A 430-nucleotide genomic window follows, 5' to 3' on the forward strand; every position below is an offset into this window, starting at 1 on the left:
TGTGTCCAGCGCTATTTGCTGAAGTGTTTCTCCTATGTTTTCTTTAATAAGTTTTATTGTTTCATGGTATATATTTAAATCCTTAATCCACTTTGAGTTGATTTTAGTATATGGTGAGAGGTATGGGACTAGTTTCATTCTCCTGCACATGGATATCCAGTTATCCCAGCAACATTTGCTGAAGAGGCAGTCCCGACCCCAGTGAATAGGCTTGGTGCCTTTGTCAAAGATCAAATGGCAGTAAGTGCTTGGGTTTGCAATAAGTGCGTGGGTTGATTTCTGGATTCTCTATTCTGTTCCATTGATCAGTGTGTCTGTTTTTATACCAGTACCATGCTGCTTTGGTTATTATAGCTTTGTAGAATAGTTTAAAGCCAGGTAGTGTTATGCCTCCAGCTTTATTTTTTTTGCTCAGCATTGCTTTGGCTAT

Source organism: Galeopterus variegatus, unplaced genomic scaffold, assembly GCF_000696425.1.
Source record: "Galeopterus variegatus unplaced genomic scaffold, G_variegatus-3.0.2 Scaffold554, whole genome shotgun sequence".
Classification (NCBI taxonomy): domain Eukaryota; kingdom Metazoa; phylum Chordata; class Mammalia; order Dermoptera; family Cynocephalidae; genus Galeopterus; species Galeopterus variegatus.